An 8,773-nucleotide genomic window follows, 5' to 3' on the forward strand; every position below is an offset into this window, starting at 1 on the left:
CTCACCAACTAATGATTATGATGAAAATGCATAAATTAACCCTAAAAACTACTGATTAGTCTAAATCACTAAACACAGGAGTAAACAAATAATTTTGAACAGAATAAGAAACCTAAATCATGCGGCTAAAAACAGAACAACAAACATGAAGAAAATCAAAGAAAAGAAAACGACAAAGAAAAGAAAACGGCAAAGAAAAGAAATAGAAATAATGCAAGAAATTACCTATGCTAATGTAAGAAATAAACTAGACTCGGAGGACCTTGACGGAGCTTGAATGCATTCGGGCAAGTTTGAAAACAAATCAAACCCACATGAATCAATTGCTCTTGTCAAAAGCAATTGACTCATGTAGGTTTGAGCCATTAAAACTTCCGGAATCAACTCAGTGTAGACTTTTTTAGGTTTTTCTTTCTTTCAGATTTTCGATCTGAAATTACTCAATTTTAAGAGGCCTTTTGGGCAAACCAGTGGGATACTAGGGGTTAGGAGAGTGAAGAGATGGCCTGGTGAAGTATTGGGGTGATTTGGGTGAACTAGGGTTTTGGGGTTGAATTTTAGATTTGAAATTTGTGAATTTGGGTGGTGTTTTTGGAGAAGACGTTTGTGGATTCGGAAATGGGAGGGAAAGGAGATTATGGAGTGTTAATTTGGGGGTGTTTGGAGCTCTGGAACCGCAGTGAGGCGATTTTCGGTGGTGGCTAGCGGTGGAGGATTTTAGGGCGGCTGTCTTTTAGGGTTTGGTTGAAGGAGACGAGAATGAAATGGGGTTCGAATGGGGGGGTGAAGGGTTTCGGACAATCTTATACGTAAACAACACTGAGTTCACAGCCGTTGGATCACACGAGATCAACAGTTGTGATGAAACAAAGCAAAAAACGAGGTCGTTTGGTTTTAGTGGGGGCGGGCTGGACCGGGTAAATTAATCATTTTGGCTTGGGTTGGGGAAAATTCTGGGTGCAAACTGGCCCAATTTCAATAATAATTTAAGCCCTCTTTTTCAATTCCTTTTTCTTTTGTTTTTTTTCTTTTTCTTTAATTAAAAATCCTAAATTAATCTAAATTATAAAATTAAACTAATTATCTAATTATAATATTGATAACAATTACTTGATATTAAATTAAAAGAGAAAAATCACTATTCTAAGAATTAAAAACGAAAATGTAAAAATGAGCCAATTTTTTGTGATTTTCATTTTTAATAAAGCAACTAATTTACTAATTAATCCTAAAATATGAAAAAAAAATATCAATTCAATGCAAGGTATTTTTGGTATTTTCATGATTTAAATAAAAGTAAACATGCACAGATATGCAAACAATTAACAAAAAATCCTACAAAAATTCTATAAAATTGCAAACAATTGGGAAAAAATCTATTTCTTAAATTTGTAGGAGTATTTCCCATAGGGCAAAAATCACGTGCTCACAGCTTTATCTAAAGATATTGTGAGATTTTAAAATCTTACGATCTCCCAATTTGTATGCTTATCTTCAAGGGACTTCTGCGTTTATGCAGTTCCATATGATGTAGTCCCCTCAGTGTTCGAGTTTGAAGAATGAAGACTCGGGCACTGGTATCGTATTCTCTCAACACCTTGCCTAGAATTCAATCTTGTCATGGCTTGCTCTGCCAACGGTCCTTTTCCTACAAAGAAAATAAAGGGACGGAATAAATATTTTAGATGAAGACGGTGTCAGTGCCCTTTAAGTCAGATGTTTTGCCTTAGCTAGGAACTTTAGTGGTTCTAAAATTTTTCAAAGAGTTAGTATAGTCATCACTTAGTTTGAGCTAGCTTAATGCCTATCATCTAAAAATACTAGTAAAAATAAAATAAAACAAATTTTTAATGCATGCATAGGGAAGAAAGTAGAACTATTATGATCCTCAAAAGTAGAACCGTTTGAGGTGCGCCACATTCCTATTAGCCTTCACGATCCTACCAACCATTTCCTCGAGCTTGTACGACCATTTGCGTGTTATCTTGATGATCCTACAAGGTCCTTCCCAATTGGGTCCGAGCTTTTCCAAGTTCAGTTCTTGAGATGCTGAGAATATATTTCGCTAGCACATAGGCCCCCATTTTTAAATGTCTAAGGTTCACCTTTTTGTCGTAATACTTCTTGATTTTTTGCTTATGTGCTGCCATCTGAATCAAGGTCATTTTCCTCTGTCCTTCTAGTAGGTCCAAGTCAATTTCTACAACCTTGTTGTTTTATTTTTCGAAGGAGTGGGTGAAATTTAAGTTTGTTTCTCCTATCTTGTTTACTTGAAAATGTTAACTACAATTATATTTGATTTTGTGGTTCTAAAAATACGCGGTTTATCTTGACGTTAGTTGTTAGGCAATAGATGCTAAGTATGAGTAAAGAAAATAAGAAATACAAACCAATAGGGTTATAATGCGGGGCCTCGAGCTGGCTGGAGCAGGGCCTCGAGGTCTAGACGGGCTAATAGCGATGAGCATTCGATGGAGGATCAATGATAACGAGGGCCCTTAAGATGGCCTTTTATGGTTAATGATGAGCAATAAATGAAGAAAAACAATGAATAATAAATGAACAATGAAAGAATAAGCGATAAATGTAAAGAACAATAGTATTAGTAAAGAGAGTAGAGAATGTTGTATTTTATTCAATGTGTTGTGTGATAAATCTGAATCCCCTTACAAGATGACAAGGGTCCCCTTTATATATGAGGAGGAATCCCAATATATTACATGTCTATTAATGACGGGAAAAGACTAATGGTATAGCTATTTAATGGCTTAGTACACATTTGTACTATTATTGCAGATCTGGTCAACTCTTAGCCACGCATTCTTGGGAGTCTTCCCGCCTTTCCATGACGATCACCGATTTGAACTGCTCCGAGATTGACCTTCGATATACTTCTTGGAGAGATGCATCTCAGGGTCACACTTCAAACTCTACCCCGAGCTCCTCAAGGTCGGGTATGAAGTGCTACAATAACTCTAAAGTTAAACTCTTCCGATTTTGGCCATATACAGATAGTCCCTGTGTTTTTTGGAATGAAATGATAAGAAACGACCTTGAGTTCTTGCCTCCTCGATATCCTTATTGTGACGTCAGCCACGTAAGGTCGTTAAATGTTGCGACAGAAAAGTTGTGCATGGGTCTTGTCAACACGGCTCTCGAAAAGCCCACGAACCACCATTGGTCGCCTTTTCACCTCCTCCAATTTACTTATAAATACTCTAATTCCCTATCTTTCAAACTTTTGCAACATCTTCAAATTTTCAGAAAGAATTTAGTTAACAGTTCCCTGAGTTTACCCTTCTTCTACGTTCACTTCTTCGCCATTCTGCCTTGAAACTTCGTTAATACCATGGACAAAACTTCCAAAACGGTACCCCAAAAAGGGGAAGCCCCTTCTTTATCATGCTCGTCTAGGAGCAAATGGGTAGTGCCTCCCAGCATTAAGGAGTGTATTCCGGGTCCTTCGATACATCCTCCGATCTCAAAGTTGACAAACCTTCTTCAACACTGGGCCGATGCAAGCCTATGTCTCGGTATGTTAGCTTAATAATTAACATAAAGAGGGTGAAAACAGATTGCCGTTGGGGAGAGGCGGTACACGTAGAGATCCCCTCTTTTGAAGAGGATATAACTACGCATAAACCTGGCTTCCTTGGTGTGTATACGTATCCTTTTACTTTAGGCCCTGTAGATCCTTCTTCTTCATCGATAGATCCAGTGATCTTCGATTTTTGCCGAGAATATCGAGTGACACTCGATCAAATTTACCCTTCTTTTTGGAGAATTGTCTATTTAATTAGACATTTCTTGAACATGATCGAGGGGATGTCTTTCACCCTCGATCATCTGATCAGATTATATAGCCTTTGTCTCTATCGAGGGGGCTTATTTAAGCTACGACATCGATCCACCAAAGCATTATTTCCTAATATTAACAAATATAAAGACCGGGGGTGGAAGAGCCGCTTCGTTCGAGTTAGGACCTCGGACCTCATCCCTGCCGAGAAGATGCCATTCCCTGAGGAATGGAATATGAGATGTAAGTGTCATTAATCTGAGCATGCTTTATCATATGAATGTCCTCTTTACTTATTTCAAACCTACTACTTTATTTCTTCTCCTTGAATTGGTCCTTTTCTGGTTGCGTAGCCAACGTGTGGTTTCTTGGTGCGGTTGAGGACATCCCTGGATGGGTAAGACTTTTAGAATCTGCCTCATCGTAAGACAAGCGTGTTTGGCGTGACTTGGCCAAAACTCGATGAGAGGGTAAAAATCACGGTATGCCTTCACTATTGTCATTTCTAAATTCCTTATGCATGGATTCTTTGGTTGTATTTCCGATATTTTACGCTTGTGCAGGCCTCGGTGAAGCTGTTTTAATGAGATCGCCTTCTTCTGGCGAGGAAGAGACCCAAAAACCCGTCAAGGATAAAAAAAAGAGAAATAAAAGGACGCCGGCGGAGTCCCCGACACCGAAGAGAGCTAAGGTTTGAAAGCCCAAGACCGATGCAACGGTCCTAACCATGTCAGTGGCTGAAAGTCTTCGTGCCGAAGATAATGACGGCCACCGACTAGTTCATAGGGCAAGACGAGGCACTAATGCTTCGACAGTTTTCGGGCAGAAAACTGCCGAGTTAGAGGCGGCTGGTGCAGTCCCACCTTGCTTTGAGGAGTCCCTCGAGGAGGGTTCGGATACAGTCCCCGAGTCGACCACTGAACAAGATACATCCTGTGCTAAGGAACACTTGGTCGGCGCATTCGGGGAATCCTGCTTTGAGGCCCCTCGAGGGCAAGAAGAAACCTCGATAGAGGTTGATGTCGTAGGCGATCTTCAATCGGGCCCATCGTTTTCTCCATGGCAAATACGAGATGCCCAGGGCAGGGAAGCTGCTAATGCGGGGGTATCCCTAGGGGAGGATGATGCACTTGGGGATTTTTTTGCTGGTGTTGAAAAGGGTGTTGATTTCGATGCTCCAGTCATTCTCGAGGAGGCTGCAAAATGCCAAAAACATGTGATTTATGACATAACCTTTGTGCGTTGAGTTTTGATCTTTGTTTTTTCTAATTTCTTTCCTTTGTGTTGCAGGTCACAATGATGTATGACCAGGCCTTCTCCAAGTTAAGCACTGAGTTGACTCATAGTGAGGAGAAGTTTGAGAAGCTTTCCACGGAGTCGAAAGAACTAAAAACTCTATACGCCCGAAGGGAGGGGGAACTGAATAGCCTTCGAGCGAGCTCGGCGAGGTGCTCCAAGAGCGGGCTAACTTCATCGAGCAGGTAGTTTGGTATTCATGAGCTTACCTATTGTTTTCATAACTTGGTGTTTACTACCTTGGCTCGGTATTTGTAGATCGAGCGAAAGGATGCCCAAGCAGAGCAGCTTCGGGAACAGATTGCAGCCAAAGATGCCGAGATACTTGAGTTGAAGCATTGCAAAGATAGCACGGTCTTGGAAAGGGATACTCTTCGAGGGGAGCTGGCCTCCACCCAAGGTCTTATTCAAGGTGCTAAGGAGGAGGCTCGCAAATTCCAGGTGCTCCATGCTGAGTCAGCTGCTGCGTTATCCATGGCTGTCTAACGCCGATGCACTCTTAGTCTCGTATCGTAAAGACGCTGCTGCAACAAATGCTTGACCCAGGGAAATATCTTAGGAGGCTGAGCTCAAGATGGATCGTGCCCTTGCACATGCTAGGTTAGAGGCTCGGAGAAAGGCCTTCGAGGAAGTGCACGCCAAGGGTTTTGATCTCACCACCGAGGTCAAAGAAGCAAAGTCCCTGGAAGAGGAGTCAGCAACTCCGACTTCTTCGAACGAGGGCTCGGCGAGTGGCTCGGCGAGTGGCTAAGACGAAGACTAAGCCACCTTTGCTTTTCTTTTTTGCTTCTTCTTCTTTTGCACATAGACTCCATGGGGGGGGGGGGTTGTAAACGCACCTTTGTAAATATATTTTTGGAATACAAAGGATTTTGATGCCTTCAAAGTTTTGCCTTTTCGCGTTCATGCCGAAGTCAAGCTTCGAACTTAATTTTAACTTCTTCGAGCATAGTTTCAGAGCAACGAATACCCTCTATATCGGGTCGTTCTAGTTTTGATTGCATATCTTCCCTAGGTCGAGTCGATAAGGAATTGACTTGACCCCCTGGTGCCTCGGACATGGGGTAGCAACATCATTCCTGTGACATGACAGTGAATTGACCGAAATGGCCCTGTCGGTACATTTCCCAAGAAGTCATAATTGCATCGTGAGAGCTGATTGGCTATTAAAGTTAATGAATAGCCATCGTTCTTCTTATATATACTTGTTTCCCCTGTTTTGAAGGCTCTACTACCTTGTGTATCTACCCTTTTTTGTATAGTTCCTTTTTTTCGCTGGTTCTAGTGCCATTTTAGATTAAAGCTTTTGCCAGAGTTTTCATTTTCCCTTTCTTGTGTTGAAGGAGCTATGGCTACCATGCCTAAATATGCTAGCCAGGAAGAGGAAAGTCCTTCCTCTACTTCCCGGTCAGCTAGTGGTACACCGCCGACGTTTGGCGAGATAACTTTGAACTATTTCGTCTCGAAGAGAGATTTCACGATGGATAAACCTCTTGACATCCCGGGTCATCAGGAGCATGAATCGAGTTTCATTCAATCAGTAGAAGAGAGACACCTCGAGGCTATGAGGAGAGACTGCGGATGGGGAGAAAAGGTGAGGTTGCAGGTGCCCTCCTGGGAAGAGGATATCATGGCCCACGTAGAGGGGTTTCTGAATGTGTACACGTACCCATTTACGTTGGGTCCTCTTGACCATCTCGTGCTCGAGTTCTATCGAAAATATCGAGTTACTCTAGCTCAGATCCATCTGTCCTTCTAGCGGATTGTGCCGATGATGAGATTTCTTACCGAAAAGGCCGAGCTCAAGTTTACTCTTAGCCATCTCCTCAGGTTGTATCAGCCTTTACATTATCGAGGTCTAATCACACTACGACGCCGATCCACCAGGCCCTTATCTCCAGTGATGAGGAGGACATGGATCAAGGATGGATGAGTCGATTTGTCCGGACTATTGATATCATTCTTGCGGAGTTCCTGTCGTTTTCCGAGAAATGGAATTTCAAGCATAAGTGATGCTTTATAATATATTATTTTTGTTCTTGGTGGAGCTAGACTCCATAAGAGCATTTTCTTTCCTTTTTCGCAGCGATCCCGTGGATGCCAAATGAGGTCCTCGACCTTGCGGGCTGGGCCCGTAAACTAGAAGCCTCCTCAACTTATGACGAGCGTAATTGACGAGATTTGTCGAAGGGAAAATGGGAGGCTAAGAACCATGGTATGTGCTATGTAGCCCCTTTCTTGAGGAGTACTTTCCCTTTCTTTGCACTAATTTCTTAGTGTTAGGCATTGACGACTTTTCTAAGGTGAGGCCCTCTCCTTTCGAGGAGGAGGAAGGACCTTCAATTTCTGAGGCAGACAATGATAATAAAAGAAAAAGGGCCTCGGAGGATGAGTATCCCCACAATGAAGCAGGATCCGCCCGGAGGTGTGAGGAGGGCGTTACCGCTGACGACGAGTTCATTTTTATCGGTAACTCTGTTGACGTCAATGCACCCAAAGAGGATGACTCTGTATTGATGGCTCGAACCAGGAGACCTCCTGAGATTGCTAAGCCTGCTGGACTCGAGGCCCCTAGTCTAGAGGGGGAGATTCCTCAAGTGAGGAAAGGTGAAGGTTTTCCATTCGCTGACTCGGTAGCTGGTTTTCGGATGTCGGGACGTACTCTGAGAGGAACGAGTTTCGACGTATCTCCGTCCAATCAGATCGCCTCGGATGACTCTATCGGGGCCGATGAGACTGAGCCGGTAGATGCGAAGTCGACCTTCGAGGAAGCTCAGTAGCTTTGCTCCATGGTGAGTTTTGAAGTTATTATAACTTTTCCAGCTTCATACTTTCTCCTTTTTAGCTGGATTTCTTTCCCGTAGGCCTTCAATAAGCTCAAGTCTGGGCTTCTTCGCTATGAGGCTAAGTTGCGTATAGCTTTGAATGGGGAGATATCTCTCAGGCTTCTTTGTGACAAGAAAACAAGAGAGTTGATACATATTTGATCGGAGTTAGACCGAAGCCGAGATTACGAAGGCAACCTCAAGAAATAGGTAACTTTTGTTTTGAGGGAATATAGGCTCATTCTCGCATTTTTGGAAACTTATGTTTCGGTATATCAGTTGCAGAAGAAGACAGAGATGCTGGAGTGCCTTCGAGGCGAAGTCAACCAGGTCAATTCTGAATGCAACGATTTGAAAGCGCAGATAGATGTCCATGTTGAGGCCAAAAGGAACGCTTTGGCTAAGGCCTCTGCCCTCGAGATACGGCTTCATAACGCTCGAGAAGGTGACTCAGTCCAGACGAGCAAAATTTCTAAGTTTAAAATAGATCTTTTGAAGCTGAAGGCCGAAATCGTGGACGCTTGAGCCGAAGCCAAGGGGGTCCGATCAAAGGCCGATAAGAAGGTGGACATCTATCTGAAAGATGCCGCTGAAGCTCGTACGAAATTGAGGGGGGCTTCCGATCGATATAGGAGAAGCAATGACTATGCCCGGTGCAAATCCCGGAGGGAAACTCTCACGGAGATTCATGGTAAGGGCTTCGATTTCTCGGAGGAAATAGAGCAGGCCAAGGCGGATGAGTTTGACGCCATGTTCCTCATTTCCGATGATGAAGGCGACAAGTAGGGGGACGGTGAGGGAGCTAGTCCCGATAGGGCCGATGGTGACATAGTCCCCGAGGGAGAAAGGCTAAGTC

The sequence above is a fragment of the Nicotiana tabacum genome, chromosome 8 (assembly GCF_000715075.1).
Source record: "Nicotiana tabacum cultivar K326 chromosome 8, ASM71507v2, whole genome shotgun sequence".
In the NCBI taxonomy this organism is placed as follows: domain Eukaryota; kingdom Viridiplantae; phylum Streptophyta; class Magnoliopsida; order Solanales; family Solanaceae; genus Nicotiana; species Nicotiana tabacum.